General features: G+C 39.1%; 1 pseudogene; it reads left to right on the top strand.

Annotated features, from left to right (window-relative positions):
* The first annotated feature begins 1,038 nt into the window (after nt 1-1,038).
* LOC118828246 lies at nt 1,039-21,092 on the top strand (annotated as a pseudogene).
* The last annotated feature ends 947 nt before the right edge of the window (nt 21,093-22,039 follow it).

Below are 22,039 nucleotides of genomic sequence, written 5' to 3'. Positions count from 1 at the left end.
CTCACCCATAAAACCAGTTCCATGTTTTATTATTAGTTCAATGGTTTTCTTACTTTCATCTTTATTAATCTCTCATTTGATTTTTAAGATTTCTAATTCGGTGTTTAATTGGAGTTTAAAAATTTGTTATTTTTCTTATTTTTTTTATTGCATTCCAAACTCATAGATCTACTTTTTCTCTATTTTATTGATGAGTTTACAGATATACAATTTTCCCTAAGTATTGCTCAGGCTGCATCCTATAAATTTTTGTATGTAGAATTATTTTCATTCTCTTTAATGAAATTATTGTTTCTATGATTTGTTCCTTTACCCAATCATTCCTTAGAATTATAATATTTAATCTCCATTAATTTTAATATACCTTTCCATGGACCTTTATTGAATACAATTTTTTATTTCATGATGATCTGAAAGGAAATAATTTAATATTCCTAATTTTCTGCATTTGGTTGTGAGGTTATTTTATGCCCTAATAAATAGTCAGGTTTTGTGAAGGTGCCATGCAAGCTGAGTAAGAAGTTGTACTCAATTTTTCTTGAATAAAGGTTTAATGGGTCCTATAAGTCCTTTCCATGAGACCCAGGAGGGTCCTCAGCTTAAAAAGGCCAAGGTCTCCCACTTCATCTCTGGTTATCTCCAGTCATTGTGATCTATGTTTTGCCAGTCAACCCAGGTGACTCAAGAGGAGAAAGTGAGACTGTTGACATTGCACAGCCTCCCTCACTAGAATGTTATTCACTTGCAAGTCATGGCATCACATCCCTGATATCATGGTCCTCTTCAAGAATGAAGGACAAACAACAGTGGGTCAACGAAGTTCTTAATGTTATAAAAGTGGCCTCAATCTTGGAACACATTAAGAAACACCTCCTGTCAGCAGTGTAGTAAGGCATTATGGGATGTAATATACACTGTCAAAGTCCTAGAATTATTGACTTTGTTTAATGTTTGTTAAAAGTATTGATTGCAAGAGGAAGCTGGGCTATATATGGAAATAACTGTGGTATATAAGGAGGAAAATAAATCAGTAAGACTAAACAACAAATCTAAGGGCTCCTGATCCTTTAAAATACCCTACTATAGAACAAGGGTAGGGCTCTTTATCTTATTGGCAGGCCAAAGTCCGTTGGAAGATTATTCAGGACACTTAGAAATTATTAGCTGATTCTTCTCGCATTTGCAATCCTCCACAGGTTTGGATTCCAAGCCTTCTATTGCATTAGCAGTAAGGAAGAATGTCAACGGATTCTTCTGTAGTCATTGTTCTTGGCTTACTGCTCTGTATCTCATGTCTGCTTCTCATTTTATCACGGAAAAATGGCTTTGGAAGAGGAAAGCTTCCACCTGGTCCTGTTCCTCTTCCCATTATTGGCAATATACTGCAGCTGGACCTTAAGAATATCCCAGAATCTCTTTGCATGGTAAGTAAGCAGCTCTCTCTTCTGTTGGTTTCATTTCTGATTCTAACGGCAATGAATTTGTTTTGGGAGGCTGAGTTCAAGCAGCTCATATAATGAATAGAGCATGTAGAGAGCAGGTTGTTAGGTACCTCATAGGTTTTCTAGACTATATTTTGATTCACTAATGTGGCCATCAGGGCCCACTGCTTAAGCAGGATCTGGTGCTATCAAGTCCCTGTAGGTATGGATGAGATCCATTCTATCAAAATTGCCATTCCTCTGCTATTATTGCTCACATTGGCCCTGCAAAGTTCTAGGAGGAAATGCCATCAGTCCCACTTAAAATCTTCATTGTCCACCACAGGAAGAAAGGGTGGTATTTAATGTGCCTGATTATTTCTGTTGCCTGAGGAATGAGTAAGTATTGCAAACAGGTAGAGACCTCCAGCCTTTTTTGGATCAGAGTAGAGAAAGTTTTCCTTCCACATTCCTTAACAGGAGCACTCAGTCAGCCTTCACGTGCAGCCCCAGTCCTTGCACGTAATCTTAAATGTGCCTGGCTGAAAGTAAGCCCAGCCTCAACAGGAACCAGCAAATTCTGATCTTGGAGCTGTAGATCTCAAAGCCTTTGAAAGGTAGCCTGTGGTGGTAGAAAAGCCACTGAAGGTGGAATTAGAAAGGCCTGGGTTCAAGTCTAGATTCGGCCTTGGTCAAGTCATGATTACCTCTCTGGACCTGGGTTTCCTATGTCTGTATTACAATATTATCAATAAGTGTCCTATCTGCCTCACAGGGTTGTGAGAAAAGATTAGGTGAGGTTAACATGTGGAAACAAAAATATGTTCTCATTTTGACATGTTAGATTTCCCAACTTATATCTTTACTATATCCGCCCCTGACATAGCCTGGTTTTTGGGGCTTCAATGTCCTCATTTGTAAAATTATGATTGCTTTAGAAGAGGAGTTCTTCACCTTGGGACCATGAACTCCAAGTGGGTCTGTTGATATATTTCAGGGGTCCTTTGACCCTGAATGAAAACAATGACGTCTCTATTTTTCTAACATAAGTTGTTTCATTTGTAATTCTATGTGTTTTATTCTAAACGTACTATTCAGAGGAGTACATAGGCTTCACCAGACTATTAAAGAGTCCATGACACCAAAAAGGTTAAGAACCTCTTGTGATCTCTAAGGTCCCTTCTGGATCTATAACCATGATCCAATGATATCTATTTGTAGTATGTCTATTGGAATGAGGACCCTTTTCTGCTCCAGAGTTTCACTGATAGCATTGTCCCTATTCCCCCCAACTTTACTGTTCTTAAAGCTTTAGATGAATAATAATAATGATGATGATAGTAATAGCATTTATATCATGATTTAAGGTTGCCTCAATGTTTTAAAAACATCTTATTATTGTCCAAAGAACGCTTAGAATTAGGTATTATTATTATCCTCATTTTACAGATGAGGAAACTGAGGCAGACAGAAGATAAGGAACTTGCCTGGGGTCACAAAGCTACTAGGTATCTGAAACTGTATTTTGAGCAAGGTCTTCTTGATTCCAGGTCCAGTGTTGTATCTGCTATGGCACCTAGCTATGAAATATAAGCTTAATCTCTCAGGAAGGTTGGGGATACTGAGCCAAGGTTATATACTATGCCTCATTAGCCAGTCTTCTGGCTGCAGGCCTAAGGCACAAAATGAAATTTTAAACTTTTGAACTGTCTTTGGAATGGGTTAGGTTCATGGGTTGCATCATCCTCTCTGTAATACATGTCAAAAATGTTTTGAAGTTGCTGATGCTGAATTCAGAACTTTTACAAGAAGGTCAACAATTGTAATCTAAGCTGTTTGTCATGCGGTTCAGTGATGACCCCCTCACTACTGCCTACATCTCTCTTCACAGCTCGCAAAAAAATATGGCCCAGTGTTCACTCTGCAATTCGGTGTTTAGCGTGTTGTTGTGTTACATGGGTACCAGGCAGTGAAAGAAGCTCTGATTGATCATGGGGACAAGTTTGCTGACAGAGGACATATGCCACTTTTAGAAATTGCTAGGAATGGATTAGGTAAGTTTCTGTTGGAGTAGAGCAGGAAAGAAAGGTAAGAAGAGGGAAAAGAATCATATTCTGAGAAAGTGGTGGAAATAGACCCAATTTCAAACCAAAGCTCCTAAAGAGGTGAGATGTTTGGGTGGATGTAATGAGTGATATAGAAGCAATTAGTGTTTTCTCCAGGGCAGTAGTTGCATAGTTTCACGCTATATATTATAGCCAAAGTAAGAAGAAAGAGATAAAGGAAAAAATAAAAAGACAGAGAGAGACAGACATACAGAGACAGAGACACAGAGAAAGACAGAGAGGAAGAAAGCAAGAATGAAAGAAAAAAAGAAAGACAGAAAGAAAGAAAGAAAAAAGAAAGAAAGGAAAGAAAAAATAAAAGAAGGGAGAGAAAAGAATGAAGAAAGAGAGAGCAAGGAAGAAAGAGAGACAGAAAGGAAGGAAGAAAAGGAAAAAGGATGGAAGGAAGGAAGGAAGGAAGAAAGAAAGGAAGAAAGAAAGAAAGGAAGAAAGAAATAAATAAAAAAAGAAAGGAAGGAAGAATGATAGAAAGAAGGACAAAGAATGAGTATGGTGTGGAAGATTCCTAGAGGAAGAAGAGAGATCTACTTCTCTTATCTATCTAGCCTTTACATTTTGTTGTAATCATTCTCCCCTCAGGTGTGACTTTTCCCTTCAAAGATCCATTATTCTAGTTCATTTTCCAGTTAGTTGGAATTTTCTCCTTGCTGTTCAGAGGTCCGGTGCTCATCAGTCTAGCACCTACACTAGTGTCCTCCTATTAGACAATGACCACAATTTTATGTAGCCTGGGATTACTGGGAACAAGTCTTCTGGCAATCTGACCAGCATCTTCTCCATCTTCTGTATGAATATTTCATTAGAGACATTTTCAGATGCCTTGTTGAAATCTGTTTCTTCTCTGTAAAGGCATTGCCTTAGTCTACTAGTCTGATGATACTGTAAAAATTTAGATTAGGCTAGGAAGACCTATTCTTGATGAACCCATGCTGACTCTTAGTGATCATCCTTTCTAAGCGTTCACAAATCAAGCTCTCATAAGAGTAGCAAGAAAGTGAATAACTTAGAGAAGACCGCATACTGTGGAGGACATTGATACCTTTGTCTTGCCATGTGACACCTCTTGTGCATAGCAGAAAAGGGTGAGTGGCTGCCACAGATGTACAGAGTTAGAAAATTTGGCACCAGATGGATGAAATGAAGCTGGTGGGCAGGGATTTGCTGCCTGCCACCAGTAACAGGTAAATCAAAATTATTTCAGTCTGCAAGGATAATGATTATCCAAAATATTGAGCCTTTGAAGACCAAGCAAGCTGTAACAATAAAATTACAATGTGTATCAGAATCCATATGAAGGAAAGTTATCTGTACTTTTGAAATAATCTTAATAATTATGATAATCTCGATACTTCAAGAATAGGTCACCTTGCTTAGCGTACTAGAGCTACAATCAGGACAAAAATCCTTCTCTTCTGGCATTCTGTAAGCTGCAGACTGGCAAAAGTCTCTGATAATGTTTTTCATTATTGTTCCTGATAACCTGAGTAGAAGGAAACACCTTTTTAGAACACTTGCAGTAAGGACATTTGAGTAATTCAAGGTGGGAAATGAATGACTTAATCATCATCAACAACAACAACAACAGCTAACAAATAGAATACCTAGTATGTGCCAGACACTGTGCTAAGTGCTTTATAAATATTATCTCAGTTGATCTTTGCAACAACTCCAGGAGGTGGGCTTTATTGTTACTCTTCATTTTACAAGTGAGGAAATTGAGGCAAAATGAGGTCAAGTGACTAGCTCAGCTAGTACGTGTCTAAGGCTAGATTTCAACTGAGATCTCTTGACTGCAGGCCTAGTGTTCTATCCATTATTCCACCTAGGTGCTTTGGTTATTAGACAGCAGTTTATCTGAAGAAAAGTTCTTAGAAAACCTTGGTCGTTGTCTTTTGTGATTGAATTGGACCAAAATGATATCACTATGTCAGGGTCAAGGTACAATGTGTCTGACTGTGGCTGATCAGTCTAATCACTCTGGTAGCTAGGTGAAGGATGAATGGGAGAGAGTAGACTGGAAGTAGAAACATTGCAATATTCTAGGCAAAACAGTGATGAAGGTGTAGATTTGAGAGGTGGATACATGAGTGAAGAGAGGGGAATAGTTGTGAAAGCTGAGGCAGGCGCAAGTAAGTGGTACAGTGGATAGATCACTAGCCCTGGAGTTAAGAGGACCTGAATTCAATTCTGGCCTCAGGCACTTGACACTTACTAGCTGTGTGACGCTGGGCAAGTCACTTATCCCCCACTGCATCACCCTGCCACAAAACAATGAAAGAAAGCTGATGTCGAGAGGGGAATGATTAAGCAACTATTTAGATGTGAGGGAAAGAGAAGAGTTAGAAATCAAGGATCCCACTGACGTTCTGAACCTGACTGGTGGATACTTTAACAGAAATAGAGAAGGAAAGAAGAGGGGAAGGTTTGAGTAAGGAAGTCAGTGAATTCAATTTCGGATGTAATGATTTTGAAACATCTATAGGAAGGAAAGAAATGGGAGCGTGAATGGTAGTTTTTCATGTTATTTTCATTTCATTTTATGATCTGAGGGGGAAAGAATCCAGAATTTTGATCAGGATTCCTGAGTCCTAGGCATAGTCTGAGACTTAACCATTCCTGACTTTAGGTGAGTCACTTAATCTTTCTCAGATTCTTCATGTATAAAATGAGGGGAGAGAATTCGACAATTTCTAAGACCTCTTGAATATAACAGCTTACGATTCAGTAAAATCAGATACAAACCAATGGAAAAAATTCAAATTTCCCCTAGCAAAATTTTCCAAAGTTCTTTCTTCAGTTCTTCACCTGCACTGAAGGGGACTTGATTTTCTTTTCTTTTTTTTCTTTTGCTTTATCTTCTCTTGTCTTCTCTTGTCTTTTCTTGTCTTCTCTTGTCTTCTCTTCTTATTTTCTTTTCTTTTTTTTCTTTTCTTTTCGTTCCTTTTCTTTTCTTTCTTCTTGTTGATGGTATTCTGAGGCAAAGCAGGAGCTACTTAAGCTCCAGAGTTTCTTGTTTTATGGGATGTGTTAGGAAATACAATTTGTGAGAATGTCCTCAAAGCAGAAGCCCTTTGCTGAGCATCTCAACTTTTCCGTAGATCCTAGAAGGCCTCACTATGTTAGCTTCTACTTTTGCAGAGTGATATTTAATGAAGACACCATGAATTAAAGTCCATTCCAAGGAATATCAGTCATTTCTTATTCGAGGGTTCCTTTATAAGGGCTTTGAAGCAGAAGGTGAAAAAGTTGATCCTGATAAAGGTCCTATGGAAGTAAGATTACAGGCAGAAGTTAGTTCCCAATATAAGGGTATTTGGGTGATGTCTTCATCATTTATCTGGAATCAGAGGGTCATGTCTGAAGGTAGGGAGGTGTGATGTATTCAGGGAAAGAAAGATATGTCTTGTGAAGCTTTAGTATGTGCCTATCATGTGTATACCTTTAACATATGTGTAGACCTTGGCCATTGCTCAAATTAAGTACAATCCTTTGTATAATTGCTGTGTTTTGTTTTGACTCAACAGTCATTTCCCCATAATCAACCATCCTACCTAGTAACCTTGCTTAGAGGACAAAAACGGAAGCTCAGAAAAGTCATCTGACACAGGGACTGCTACTGGGCTTATGTAACTTTTAATTCTTATTGAGGGTACCTCTTGTTGCTCAGTCATTCAGTCATGTCTGACTCTCCATGACACCTTTGGGGGTTTTCTTGGCAAAGATACTGGAGTGGTTTGCCATTACCTTCTCCAGATCATTTCACAGATGAGAAACTGAGGTGGACAGGGTTAAGTGACTTGCCAAGGGTCACATAAATAGTAAGTGTCTGAGGCTGGATTCGAACTCATGAAGATGAGTCTTCCTGCCTCCAGGCCCAGTATTCTATACATTAAGGCACCTAGTAACCCAAAAAAAGACAAGAAACAGAGACTCTCAGTCTTTGGTCCCTGTGTGAAGTAGGGAGACTAGCACTTCAAGACATCCTAATTCTTTAGGTTCCTTCTGTCAAAAGATTTACAGACAGAAACTCACTTACCCTACAAACATTTAGGGTCTCCAAAATATGTCTTTATCCTCCCCTCCCTCTTTGTGGCAACTTCATTTCCGGGAGGGAGATGTGAGTGTAAGGCCCCTAATGTGTTTATGACTGTGAGGAAGAAAGAATGATGTGTAGGATGAGACAGTAAACAGTATCATTGATAGAGGAGAAAGCAAACTGACACCTCCCCCACTTCATCCTATTCTCCAGGAACAAGGGGTGTGAGTCAAGGGCCCTTGGTCATGCACTTTTTGACATGAGCTATGAGGAATCTTGGAGGCTAAGGCTCCTCTTCTTCCTGCTCCCCTTTATAGGTGTTATTATAAGCAATGGAGAGAGATGGAAGCAAATCCGGCGCTTCTGCCTCATGACCCTCAGGAATTTTGGGATGGGGAAGAGGAGCATCGAAGAGCGAGTCCAAGAAGAGGCAAAATACCTTGTGGAGGAGTTAAAAAAAACAAAAGGTTGGTATTTCTTTACTTTGTTACCACTGACCTTAGAAAAATCCGTCCCACCCCTGGTAAATTATGAAGACTGAAGTTGGTCCAAGAAATTTACCATAGTCTGAAACCACAATATTTGCAGTTTTGGGACCATCCTGGTGATATGCCCACAACTGTGTGGTCATCCCTGGAAGGCCTGAAGGATCAGGACAACTGAGAGAAGAGATGAGAGGCAGTGCAGCTCTGTAATGAGTTCAAACTAATCTTGTGAGAAGGCAGTGTGGGTTTAAAGGTTTATGGGGATGACTTTCAATGTTTTTACTCCTTTTCAGATGGAGCAGAGCTCACAAGAACCTAGAAGCACTAGTTGTTACTTTGGGGCAACAATTCCAGGGGGAGAAGGCATTCTTTTAGAATCATTTTGGGGAGTCCAGGGGTTTTCATGATATTTTACTGACTAGCCAAAGGAAGGGAAGCAGGGCTGGTAACATTGCTAGGAAGGCATTGAATTGACTCAGGAGCATTTCTTGGAAGCTCTTTCCCTTCAAGCTTCCTCCTCCTCCCTGATCTAAGCTATCTAGCAAAGGGGTTTTCTCCCTTCTATGAAATCTGAAACTTAGGGGGGCCACAGGGAACTTGAGGAGGGCATAAATAGAGTTGCTGGTGCCATAAATTCTATGGGATAATCATATTTTAAACTGTAACAAGCAAAACCTGTTTGTGTGTGTGTGTGTGCGTGTGTGTGTGTGTGTGCGCGTGCGCGCGCACGCACACGAGGCGCGCGTTGTTGAGTGGCAGTAATTGGGCAGTAGTAGGGTTGAGCCCAAGACATTGGGATTAGTAGTGTCCTCCCCACCTCTGACTCACTTCTAGGCCAGTCTCTACAGTTATTATTGAGAGGATAAGTTATTGTGGAGAAGGGGCCCACCTTTCTCATCACCACTGCAACAACTGATGACCAGCTGTAATGGCAAGCAAAGTGGGACTTTTTGCTGGTGTTTTTGGAGTACTTCTGAGCACTAAAGCAATCAAGTGCCTTTGATTGAGTCTTGCCTTTGTTTGAATCAAGTGTCTTTGATTGAATCAAGAGTCCTTGATTACCTGCTTAGGTCACAAGAAAGCCTAAGTCACATGAGTTTGAGTCACATGATTGTGATGCTCTCTGAACCAGAAGAAGCGTATATATACTCTGACATTGGAATTTTGCTTTGGGGCCCATTTCCTGTGACTTGGCCAGAGGAGACTCTGGGTAGAAATTAAGGAGCTCCCCACCCATCTTTGAAAACCCAGATTTTGGTGCTTCTCTCTCTGGTAATTATGTATGTATTGCTATAGAGAGACATTTAGAAGACTTGTCTGCTGATTTGTGTTATTTGCTCTGTTTATCTAATTTCTGCTTGTAATTTTTGTGTGTACTTTCTCTGAAGTTCAGGGTGCTGACTTTTTCCTCTGAGCTAAGTGAATGATGTATGTGTGTTTAATTAGAGTGAAATTGTAAACCCGTTGAAGTTGCTTTCTTTAGAAAAGCAGATCAAAGAACCTGTGCTGTACAGCCCTCCTGTATGCTGCTACTGTTGGTCTTACATCTCCCTAGTAGCTGCTAATCACATAGGTGTTACACCAGCTACTGCCAAAAGGTAGATAAGATAGGAGTGGCAGCAATCTCTAGTCAACTGGTCCTAGTTCATCCCTCATAGCTCCTTTCTGGGGAAGCAACACCTGTGGAGAAGGGTTTTACCATTGCCACCAATTGCCAGTCAATTGCTCTTCATAAGGCAGATGCGCCAGTCTGGTTAAAGCTGTGGGCCACCCTGAGGGAGAGAGAAGAGGCAATATATGCCAGTCAAGACAATCTACCATCACTATGTTGATATCATTCCTCCTTGGCAGCCCAGGACCCTGAACCTAAGTGCATTTGGAGTAGCAAGGATTCCAGCCCAGTGCCTACAACCCTCATCCTGGGATTACTGAATGGAACAAAAAGAAATATAATTTAAAAAGAGACATAAAAAAGTCTTGAAGCAATAGCTAGATAGGGTGAAGTGATGAATAGAGGTTTAGAAATGGGAAGTGATGTGGGATGGTAGGAAGAACACTGTATCTGCGGCCAGGAGAGAATTTGGGTTGAATTCCACTTCTTGATCCTTCCTAGTTGGGGCATAAAGCAGCTAATTTTCTTGAGCCTCAGCAACCTCATCTATAAAATCAGAATTATTCTATTTGTACTTTGGATTCTTATGTGGATCAAATCAGATGATTCATAAAGGGTAGTTTATTTTCAAACTGGCTGTTCCAAATAAATGTCAGCCAGAATGTAAGGTAGAGGGGAAAGCAGGACAGTCAGATCCTACCTATAGGTGGGAAAGCCTTCCTTTTCCTCATGCTGGCAGCATTAAAGTCTCTCTCTCTCTCTCTCTCTCTCTCTCTCTCTCTCTCTCTCTCTCTCTCTCAGGATTACCATGTGACCCCACATTCATCCTTGGGTGTGCTCCTTGCAATGTAATCTGCTCTATCATTTTCCAGAAACATTTTGAATATAAAGATGAGAAATTTCTATGTTTACTGAAACTTTTAGAAGAAAACATCAGGATTGCAAGTTCCCGTGGATACAGGTGAGGCTAATCTTTTCTCCATTTGTATCTCAAGATATTTTCTTTTCATTACTTAAAAGAAGCTACTTCTAGGTACTAGGCAAGAGTTCATCTTGCATTCCATTGGGAGGTACAACACTGCCACACTGGTTTGGATACACATTTTCTTCTTCATTGACAGGGGATAAAGTCAGAGAAGATCACCCCATGTGGTCTGATTTGAGGGAGAGTGTAAGTCCCTCCCTGCACTAGGTTACCCTCTGGTCCCAGGGACTGAATGTTAAAATTCATGTTACTATAGATAAGCTGACTTTTCCCTTGAGCACCTTAGTTTGGATCAGGTTAGCAAATAAGCTAGCTGTTCCAATGGAAGGAGGTAGGCAGAGCTCTTAGAAGACCTCATAATAAGAAAGGGTGAGAACTTTTTTGTAGGAAATAAGAATTGAGAGTGAAGGCCAAGGTAGTCTCAGGAAAGCAGAGAATAAAATACTAAAATATTTTTAGGGAGTTTGTATAAGAAATGGTGAGAAAAGTCACTATTTCACAAAGGGTATTTGTCCTTACCCTTAGCCCTTTTCTGAACATTATCCAAATGCTAGAGTAGGGAATTATTTTCTTTTTCTAATAAAGTATGATATAAAATTCTTCTTTTTAGGTCTACAATTCTTTTCCTTCTCTAGTACATTATCTCCCTGGATCTCATCACAAAGCAATTAAAAATGTACATTTGCTAAATGAATTTATTTTGGAAGAAGTGAAGGAACACCAAAGGACACTGGACCCCAGTAATCCTCGGGACTTCATTGACTGTTTCCTGATCAAAATGGAACAGGTACAGTGTGAGCAGTGGGTCTGAATCCCTGCTCTTGTACATGAAATGGTTTGTGTATTAGAGGCTGACACTCACATTCACAAACATAGAGCAGTAAATAATCATATATTAATCATATTGTTCTCAGAGCACTATATGGGGCAGACAGAATAATTAGAGGACATGGGCCTAGCCCTAATGGAATTTCTAACCTGACAGAAGGAAGGAAGCACATATAAAGACCAGAGAATAATTATTAGGAATGTGTAAGGAAAGATAAAATAGATTATAAATCGAAGATTTAAGTCATGAGGGATTTTGGAATCAGCGACAAATATAATATTTGGGGAGGATTAACATAAGGCTTCCTCCTGGAAAAGTTATGTTTTGATGTGGGTCTTGAAGGAGGTCCTAGAGCTAGGTGGTGAGGACTGGGCAGGACATTTCAGGACTCTGCAAAGACAGTCTGAGAAGCCTGATTGGAATGGAGCTGCTGCTGTAGTAATTACTTGCGGGGAGGATGGTGGGTTTTACTGTCAAGATGGTGTAGTTAGTCATCCCCTCCATGAACAACAAAGAGCAAAAAAAAAGGAAAATCATTGAAAAGTTATGTAAAGAAAAAAAAATCAACCAAATTAGAAAGAAAACTAGAACAAAGCAATATGCTAATGTAATTCCCATGGAGTAAATGAAGCCATGAAAGTACCAGAAACATGGCAGAAGGTAACAGATATGCTGATGGGTACCTGAAATATGTTTATCTCACTTAACTCTTATAGAGTAACAAGACTTATTAGCTTAGTAAATCAGGAGGAAAATACTGTGGCTTATATTTATACAATGCTAGTGTATTTGTTGTTTAGTTATTTCAGTAGTGTCTTACTCTTAATAACCATATTTCAGGTTTTATTGAGAAAGATACTGGAGTGGTTTTCTATTTCCTTCTCATTTTACAGATGAGGAAACTGAGGCAAACAAGGTTAAGTGACTTCTCCAGGTTCACACAGCCAGTACGTGGTAGAGGCTAATTTTGAACTCAGAAAAATGCATCTTCCTGACTCTAGGTCCAACCATCAATCCATTGCACCACCTAGCTGCTTGTGTATATCCACAGATATTATTGATACATACTATATAGGTATAAATATCTTGAAAAAGAGCATGGTTGAGTACTGTTGTGTCAAACATGAACACAAATGGATTCCAGTCAGCCTTATATTGACTTAGAAAATTATATTTTAATTTGGTTTGGGTCGCACACATTTTTGCTGGTTACTTGTGTGCTGAGGACTGAGAATTTGACACCCCTGATATAGGAGAGAAAGAGCTGGCCTCAGAGCCAGGCAAAACTGAGTTGAAGTCACCTCTCTGACCCAAAATGTCTATGTGATCCTGGGCAAGTCACTTAATCTGACAGTGCCCTAGGGCTAGGCAACTGTCTTGTGACTCTACGTTGTTTGGAGAAAAGGCAGACTGGCATTGGCAGAAGGAATCTTTTTACCTGGAAATTCCCTGTGCCAATGAAATTGCAGGTCTAGTCTCTCTCTCTCTCTCTCTCTCTCTCTCTCTCTCTCTCTCTCTCTCTCTCTTTCTCCCTCCCTCTCTCTATCTCTCCTCTCTGTCTCTTGGTCTTTGTCTCTGCCTCTGTCACTGTCTCTCTCTCTGTCTCTGTCTCTCTGTCTTTGTCTCTGTTTCTGTCTCTCTCTCTCTCTCTCTGTATAAGTGTGTATGTCTCTGTCTGTCTCTGTTTCTCTTTCTTTGTTTCTCTCTCTATGTCTTTCTTTTCTCAGTTTGTCTCCCATGTTTCATATTTGCAACAGCCAAACTCCCTTGATAATTGCCAGTTTCTTGTTCCTCTTTGGACTGTGTTGCTCAAGGATGATTTATTCATACGATCATAGATTTAGAACTGAAAGCGATCTTTGAGGTCATTGAGTTCAAGATCCTTATTTTATAGATGAGGAAAGTAAAACCTTAAAAGGTTAAATGACTTGCTCAAGGTCAAGATCAAAGTTGGGGTAGGGGGGAAGCTACTGGCACAGCGGATAGAATACTGGCCCTGAAATCAGGAGGACCTGAGTTAAAATCTAGGTGCAGATACTTACTGGCTGTGCGACCCTGGGCAAGTCACTTAACCCTGATTACATCCCCATAAAAATTCTTAAAAAAAATCTGAACTGGGATTCATACCAAGGTCCTCTGCCTCCAAATCCATCATCCTTTCCATTGTGCTCTGCTGTCTCCCTAACTTTTCAGTTAATCATAAAAAAATTATTCCTAGGAAAAGCAACAACCACAGTCTGAATTTACCATTGAAAACTTGCTCTGTACAGCAAGTGATCTATTTGGTGCAGGAACAGAGACAACAAGCACCACCCTGAGATATGGACTCCTGCTTCTCCTGAAATACCCCGAGATAAGAGGTAGGATAACAGGCTAACAACACACATCCATCGTTTAGTCAACATGAGAGGGGTTCATGGTCTTTTTGAAACTTTCCTTGGATACTTTTCTGTTGTTGGTTTTATTTATTTAAGTCATTATATGTTCAAGTTAACTTATTCCTTCCCCTCTACCCTGCTTAGTCAAGTGGTATGTAATTGTGTGTTGTTATTAAAGACAGACATAGAAATGGTGATAGGGATAGAGACTGTAGCCCAGTGATAGAACTGTGAGGAGATGAATGATTGAGAGGCAGTGTTTCCTGACTGCTCATTGATCCTGCTTGACCACAGGAGTATCTGGTGCATCTGGATTCCTATCACTCACAGAGCCACTTAGGACAGTACCTTGGGCCTATGGTTGGTCACACTGAGTTCTGGAAGAGGTCCAGACTGAGACCACTCCTCATTTCTTTAACCAAGTGCTGCTTGGTCTGTATTTTTTAAGGACAACTTGAACCTTTCCTAAGGATATAAGGCATAGGTACCTCAAAGGATTCTCAGTTGGCTTAAGAGACTTAAATTGAATTTTTGTCTATCTGTGAGAATGTGAGGGTCCAGTACATTATTTACCAAAGTAGCTCTTAGTGAAAAATCACAGAAAATATAAGAGAAGGCAGTTTTTGTACCTACTTTTCTGACCAATTTTCATTCATATTGTGACAGGAAAAATGCATGAAGAAATTAGTCGTGTGATTGGCCGAAATCGAAGTCCCTGCATGGAGGACAGAAACAAGATGCCTTACACCAATGCTGTGGTCCACGAGATACAGCGATACATTGACCTCATTCCCATCAATCTGCCCCATGCAGTGACAAAAGATGTTCAATTTAGACAGTATCTAATCCCCAAGGTCAGAAGTGCTTCTCACTCTAACACAAGATTTTATCCTCTCTCCCATTGAATTGTAGAATCTTAGAGTTAAATGGAGCCTCAGGTCAACTCATATCCCTGAGAAGTGGTCACAGAATTTCAGAATTTGGAGGAACTTCAGTGGTCATATTGTCCATCCCAATCTGAAAAAAAAATTTCATCTACAATATGTGGTCTTCCAATCTTTCCTTAAAGACTTTCAATGAGTGAGAAGACTGTGAAATTCTGAGGCATTCCAGTCTAAGCTTGGGTAGCCCTAATTTGAGGGAATTTTTTTTCTTGCATTAAGCCCAAGTTTGAAATTTTGTAACTTCAATCTGTTGCTCTTGGTTTTGTCATTTGGAACAAAGCCGAACAAAGTTACTCTCTCTAGTAACAGTCCATAAAACATTTGAAATCAGCTATTATGTCTCCTGTTCTATTATGTCTTCTGCTCTCTTGTCTAAATATTCCCATTTCCTTCAACCCATCCTCACAAGGTATGGACTTCTTATTCTTATCATCCCTGTTTCCCTCTCTTGAATAGCCTCTAGCTCTTCAATGTCCTACTACGATATGACTCCTAGGATGAAACCATCCTCATTTTTGAGCTGATGAGATCAGAGTACAGTGGTGCCTACTTCCAAGATGCCATTAAACCTTCAGTCATTACCGTTTATATATATAGTCAGTACATCAGTTTTATATCCACCTAGTTGTGTGATAGTCTAACCTGTATATTTCAATCTTCTTCAGAAGAACATGAAAATTGTTATCAAGTGCTTTGCTAGAATCTAAGTAAACTCTATGTACAACATTCTCCTGATCGACCAATTTATTAACACCCTCAGAAAAAGAAATAATGATGGTTATACTTCACATCTTTGTGACCACCACTTCCTTATCTAGAATCATTACTTTTTCCTTCATTATCTAGATTATCTCTTTAGAAATATATTCTAGCATCTGAGTGCAAATTGAAGTATACTTTTTCTCTTTACTTTTCTTGCACAGCTGTCTAGGTGCTCTCTTATTTACTCCTTACTTCTCTGGGGTATTAAATCACTGTCAGCCGTATTGATTTATTTATACTATCCTTTTCAGTTCAAAGATTATTCCCTTCATCAGAAAAAAGGAGCAAAAGAAAAAGTGAAAAGTTTTTAATGTTCTTTTGTCTCTTGTCATCCTCATCCTATAATGCTCTGAGTTGTGCCATTATCATTTCTTTGACCCTTCTCTTTTTCACATTATAGTTTTCTAAAGCCCCTCTTCATGCCCTTTGTTAGCCTCACCAGTCTCTGTTCATTCTGGGCTTTACCACTTCTGTCCTTCTTATTAAACTGCGACATGTACCTTTTACTCGTTTGTCTTCAAAAATCTAAGTTGGTTGGTGAGTTCTGTGTAATAGCAATAGCTATTGTTGATAAAGTACTTTGAGGTCTGCTTTCCATAGATTATCTCATTTAATCTTTACAAGACTCTGTGTGAGTAGACCCCCATTTTACAGGCGAGGAAACTAAATCTTAGAGAGAACACCTGGCTTTCCTAGCTCAGGGAGCTACCAAGTATCTAAGTCAGGATTTGAACTAAGGTCTTCCTGATTTCAGGTCTTGCAGTCTCTCCACTGCACCACCTGACTACCTTTTCCATTTATCTTTAGACAATGTTTTTTTTTTCTTCCATCATCAGAAGTGTTTTTCTTTGTGTTTTTAGAAACTAACACTTGTTTTTCTTGGTGATAATAATAATAGCTAGCATTAAGTTTTGTGAAGCACTTTACAAATATTATCCCTTTTTTATCCTCAAAATAACCCTGAATTGTAGGTGCTATTCTTTTTCTCATTTTCCAAATGAGGAAACTGTGTCTGAGAAAGGGTATGTGATTTGGCCAGAATCACACAGTTAGTGAGTATTTGAGGTCAGATCAGCTCTTTCTGACTCTAGGTCCTGTACTCTATCCATTGGTCCATTTAGTTACCTCTGTTAAAAACTCTAAGATGGACTTGTCACTGTGAGAATTGGATCAATAAAAGAATTTCCTTCTTTTGTTTCTGCTACATTTTCAGGATAAAATTATCATTAAGAAAAGTGAGGGAATTATGAGTTGCTCTGTTTTTGACAGAAAAGAAACTCAAGCATCTGAATGAATAACTGAATTCTTCCACCACTGCTTTATCTCATCTAACCAGCAGTGCTTGCAATCTGTTTTCTGTTTTCTTTGTCCATTTCTTCTTTCTGTCCCAGTGGTGTTTAGAATACTATCATAACAATGTCACTTTTGATGTTTCCCCCATTCCTCTTTACATAGGTGCTTTTCATCATTCTTCTTTCCTCTGTTTCCTATATCTTAATACATACTATACCACCACCCTCTTTTTCATATCGTGTTTCTTTTGAATAAGATATGCTGTTTCCAGGACTTCATTCTTGTTAAGGATCTCATCCTACCAAGTCCTAGTTATAACTTTGAGGTCAAATTTGCTTCTTTGTCTTAAAAGCTTCAGTCCATCTTCTTTTTTAAGCCACACTTTAAGCATTTAAAATACCCTTTTGACTATATTTGTATGAAATCCAAAGGATAATCTTTCTTGCCTTTGCTGGGTGCATCATTCCATTCTTGGCTAGGAGTCTATCATTCCTACATTTTAATTAAGGTGTGGTACAGAAATCCAAATCCTATTCTCAAACACCCTATTGCAAAATATCCATTTGTGAAATCTGCCTTTCCTTTCTGAATCTTTTGCTTCCATTTATAGCCATAAGGAACACACCTAATGTACTCCTGAGGTCTTTAGGTTTTTTTGTCCTAACTGTTAAATTTTGCAAATGCTTCCCAGGTTCTTTATGGAAGTAGTATTTTTGTTCACGTGAATCACCAGAGGTGGATAGTAGTCATCCTCTTTGACAAGTCTTGGGAGATTCTCTGTTATGTCTTTGATATATGCTCTGAGAATAGGGCAGACCTTTATCTGTTTTTTTTCATTGTTGTCAAACAACTGTTTCAGTATCTTTCCACAAGGATTCAGCAACCATTACTTTTCTTTCTGGATCTCTTACCAGGTAACACCTGTGAACTTACTTTACCATTCTTTAGAGTATAAGAAGATTTTCTTCCTCAAAGCATCCAGTTTCTCAATCATCAAAAAGAGCTACCAATTTGTTTATCAGCTCTTGCCTTATTCTTCTGCATGACATTATTTTAATCTTCAACATTCTGACACCGATCAGAATTAATTTCTGCCTCTTTAGATCATATGGCATCTGCTTGAACTTACCCACGATCGGTAAGCTTATTGTCCTCCCAGGTAGCTCTTTTCTTCTTTGATAGATCTAATCATCAAAAGTAATTTTATTAACTTTTCTTAACTTGATGTCTACCTCCTTGTGTCTTTTACTTATCGGTACTGGTTCAGTCCCACAAGGTGTCAAAATTCAGTTACATCTCTCAGAATAATATTATAGACATTCAACTTTATGCTATCAGAAGAAGTTTTTTTTTTAAATTGCTTCCTTCCATACTTAAAAATGAGGGCTTTTGACTAGATTATAGTTTCAAGTTCCCTTTCAGTTCTAACATTCTGTGGTTCTTATTTTCTTATTATTTGCTTGTATCTGCTCATTTCAGGGTACCACCATAATACCAGTACTGTCTTCTGTTCTGCATGATGATGAAGAGTTCCCAAATCCAGAACAGTTTGACCCAGGTCACTTCCTGGATGAAAGTGGCAAGTTTAAGAAGAGTGACCATTTCATACCTTTTTCAGCGGGTAAGACATTCCTCTAAAGATGTGCATCAAAGATGGATTGATAACTCAGAGGACCTCAATACCTGTGTGACCTTGGTCAAATGATTTCATGTCTCTGGGATTCAGTTACTTTATATGCCAAAAGATTGGGTTGGACTAGGTGACCATTATGATCCCTCCAAGTTCTAAAACCAGGGAGTAGAGTGGAGACATAGTACATCATTCTTCTAGTTCTCCTTTGTCCATGGTTCATCAACTAAGCTAAATGAGCTGGGTTTCAGGGTAGTAGTCTGAGCTTATTAGAAAAACAGGCAGAACTGAGATAGTGACCACTCTATTTTGCGTCCACCACCCACAAGCCCCCTCAAGCCCCCATATGAAATACTATTCTCCCAGTCACCCTCAACCTGGAGCTACTTCTCAGACAAAGTCTTCCCAGCTTTTATCTTAACATGGCATAATCTTGTATCTTATGAAGCCAAGAAAGGGGATTGTGTTATCTTAAGGCCTAAGATACCATTATGGATGAGGTCACTGAAGGTCTAATCTTAGAGTTTGCAATTTTGTAGAAATGTGACTCCTGATTAGGACACATAAGTACAGCACCTCCTTTTATAGGTATGTAGATTTTAATGGGGATCTCTTAGTACAGAATTATAGATGATGATCTGCCTTGTCCTGTCACCTTCAATTCTTGGGGGAGCCTATTCACTATCAGCTAATATTGGTGATGGCCAAGTCTGGGGCTGGCAGATATGAATGTTGGCAGGCAGCTAACTGTCCCTGACATTGTGGTCTCCAATGCCATGACCTGCTCAGTTTGTTCTAATATTTTGATTAGAGCTAGTAGTGAGTAGTTAAGACAAGTGTCTGGATGGCCATGAAGTTGTGGGGTAGACTCCAGAGGTGTTTTCTGTCCAGAATGGTGATAGGATGCTCCCAAAGGGAACTTTGATCACTCTTCTGTCACCTTTCCCCATCACTCTGAGTAGCCATAAATTTAGATGTTGAGATTATAAATGAGTGATTGTTTTCTCCCTAGGGCAATGACTGCTTTCCTCTGAATCTAAATCTCGGAACTAGCTCCAGCTCGGGGGTGGGGGGTTGATTAAAAGACAGGCTTTTCCTTCCATTCAGGAGAAACTGGATCTTCAAAGGAGTCAAGGACCAGAGAGGAAAGGAATGTATGCAGTCTTTTCCCTAATGCCCCTGAGTACTAATGGGCTTCCTATAAGTCTGAAGAAATGGTCTGGATGATTTACAAGTCTATGAATGTCAAATCCGTGTATTTGTCTCTTTCAGGAAAACGGATATGCGCTGGTGAGAGCCTGGCTCGGATGGAATTATTTCTGTTTTTTACTACCATCTTACAGAATTTTACCTTGAAATCTCCCATTGACCCAAAAGATATTGACACATCCCCAGTTGCCAGTGGTTTTAGCAAACTACCTCCATCCTATGAGCTCTTCTTTCTACCTTTCTAACACATGTGAAGGACCCTGCCTGGTTCCAACTCTACTAAAGTCTCTTCATGTGCTATGAACAAGCTATATTCATTCCATTTCCTGTAATGAAAGCCCCCTCTGAAAGCCCAATATACCCTTCTACCATAATCTAATACTTCTTTTACCTTTTGCATAAATCATGACTTAATTTTCCCCCAAATTCCCTAGAAATTCTATATTCTTTGAATATTTCTTCCCTTCCTTTTTCCCTTCCCTTCCTTTCCCTTCCCCCTTTTGTACGCATATTTCAGATCACAATTTAGATGTCATATCCTTGCGAGCTCTTTCATCCTAATAGTATGTACCATATAATTTAAGACTTAATTGTATACCCATCTTATATTATGTATTCTTTCAGACATGTTAGTAGATCCTGTCTTGTGCTCCTTACTAGATCTTAAGTTTCTTATTAGGATGGCCTTTATCATACTTTTGTGTGCAATTATCCACCACCGATGAGTTAGAAATCTTTTACTTCTCCTTAAATGTCTCAGGTTATATACATACATAACCTACTCTGATGGCTGCTTAACTCAACACAATGTGATGGCAGTGAAGTGGTACCATGGACAGAGTGTAGAACCTGGAGTTAGGAAGACCTGAGTTAAATCCAGCCTTAGACATTTACTGGCTGTATGACCCTGGGCAAGTCAGTTCATCTGTTTTTGCTTCAGTAATATGTATAATGGAGATAATCATAGCATCTATCTCCCAGGATGTTGTGACAATCAAAGGAATGGATAATTATTAAACATTTAGCACAGTGTCTGCTACATATTAAGTGCTATATAAATGTTAGTTGCAAGGATGATTATTATTACAAAATTACTGCTGCTATTACTACTATTACTACTACTACTACTACTACTACTAATACTACTACTACAACTACTCCTACTCCTACTCCTTCTTCTACTACTAAATATTTCACCTGCCTACTCTAATTACAAGGTATGTATGTTAAAAGAAATACAGGGCATATTTGAGTAGTCCTGTTTGACTGAAGTGTAGAGTGCCTAGAGGATATTAATATGATATGAGCCTGGAAAGGAAGATAGGCTTGAATGTCATGAAGAAGTGTTTGAACTTTAGTCAGTAAACAAAAAATGAGCTGCATATTGACCTGATCTATGCGTACGAAAGATTAGTTGGACAGAATGTGAAGAATGCATTTTATGGGGGAGGGGGATGGCTTTTGTGGGAATACAAAGTCAAGTAGGCCAGGTTATTTCAGGATTTGGGGAAAGGAATTATTTGACACAATATTACAATGATTGATTTAATGAAGATAGTAGATAGGATAGATATTCAATTCCAATGAACTATGCATCTGCCCGAGGTATATAGAACTATTCAGCTGGAAAACTGAATTCCTTATGACCCAAAGTGGAGGCTCCAGGTTGCCTGCCCACTCTTTCTTGCCTCTCTCTCTTCTAGCCTTCTAAAGGAAATAGTGTCCAGAGAACCAATGTCACCTAGTTCATATCACTAGTTGTGGGGGTAATAGCACTAGATGCTCAGCCTCCAGGGATACAAGTATATTTCAAAGGCATATTATTATGTGTACATTAGTCTAGCTTGTTATTAACAGTTGTATCTTCATCTTTAATACTGAACGATATGTGTTAACATATCAAGTAAAGAACACACCCAGTGGTCTCTCATTATTTGTATACAGATGAAAAGCATAACAATTACTCTTCCAATTGCTCTCTGGAGGAGAGCTCTTCATCCATGGAAACCCAGCACAGTGGCATTCTTTTATTTTTAAAGCTACCATATGAACAGTATGCTGAAATTTCTCAGTCTACAAAATGCTACCAAGAAGGGATTCTTTCATTTTACCATCGTGACATGTTTCCAAAATACACAGAAAAAAATCTACTTTTTTGTCTAAGAGTCTGGGAATTCTGGATTGGTTCTATGTGCAAGTACTAGCAAGTATTTAAAGGCATGATAAGCAGAAAGATGGCAGTTGGAAAGCAGAGACTTACCTAAAGTTCTCCCCCAGGACCCTCCAAACACCTACAAAAAAGGCTCTGAACAAATTCTAGAGCTGCAGA

Source organism: Trichosurus vulpecula, chromosome 8 (genome assembly GCF_011100635.1).
Source record: "Trichosurus vulpecula isolate mTriVul1 chromosome 8, mTriVul1.pri, whole genome shotgun sequence".
In the NCBI taxonomy this organism is placed as follows: Eukaryota; Metazoa; Chordata; class Mammalia; order Diprotodontia; family Phalangeridae; genus Trichosurus; species Trichosurus vulpecula.
The sequence above is the reverse complement of the archived record's forward strand: the minus strand, read 5'-3'. Positions and strand labels throughout refer to the sequence as shown.